Source organism: Rhinopithecus bieti, unplaced genomic scaffold, assembly GCF_001698545.2.
Source record: "Rhinopithecus bieti isolate Rb0 unplaced genomic scaffold, ASM169854v2 scaffold_78399, whole genome shotgun sequence".
NCBI lineage: Eukaryota > Metazoa > Chordata > Mammalia > Primates > Cercopithecidae > Rhinopithecus > Rhinopithecus bieti.
The window spans coordinates 1-769 of NW_016873479.1; the positions used below are offsets into that span (position 1 = coordinate 1).

The following is a 769-nucleotide window of genomic DNA, read 5'->3' on the forward strand; positions in this document are numbered from 1 at the left end:
CTCCCTGCCCCAGTTCCGGGCTGCTCCCTGTGGCCAAAGAAGGCGACCTTGAAGATGCTGGGTAAAGACCACCTGCCCAGCTCTCCAGCATTGCTAATACTGGGGAAGGACATGCAGCACAAAGATCCTCCAGCTCTAGGATCAAGTAGCTCTTCTCCACCCAGAGCTGCCGGCCACGAGTCCCGCAAAAGAAAGCTGTCAGGGTCACCACTGCCGCTGCCACCGACCCCTCCCCTGCAACTGAGATGGGATAGAGACGAGCTGCCCCACCCGCTAAGCTTCCCTGCCTATCTCCTGAGGCACTGTTAGAGCTGGGTCAGGCTTCCCAGAGGGAAGGATGCCTCCAGCGGGGCAACATGGGTAAGAACATGGGGGTGTTAAGTAGAAAATCAAAATCCAGGAGATGAAAACAGCCCCTTGGGAGGAGAAAGAAGACATGGCAGGGCAGGCGCGGTGGCTCACGCCTGTAATTCAGCACTTTGGGAGGCCGAGGCAGGTGGATCACAAGGTCAAGAGATCAAGACCTGAGGAGCGTCTCTGCCTGGTCCCTGCATCATCTGGGAAGTGAGAAGCGCCTCTGCCCGGCCGCCTCACAGTCTGGGAAGTGAGGAGCGCCTCTGCCTGGCCACTGCCGGGTCTGGGAGGTGAGGAGCGTCTCTGCCCGGCACCGCACCTTCCCCCACCCCACCATATGGGAAGTGAGGAGCACGTCTGCCTGGCTACTGCATGGTCTGGAAAGTGAGGAGCGTCTCTGCTCCGCCGCCTCACA

The 769-nt window shown here is 59.9% G+C and overlaps 1 pseudogene; it reads left to right on the forward strand.

Annotated features, from left to right (window-relative positions):
• The first annotated feature begins 3 nt into the window (after positions 1–3).
• LOC108525624 (putative UPF0607 protein ENSP00000382826) lies at positions 4–724 on the forward strand (annotated as a pseudogene).
• The last annotated feature ends 45 nt before the right edge of the window (positions 725–769 follow it).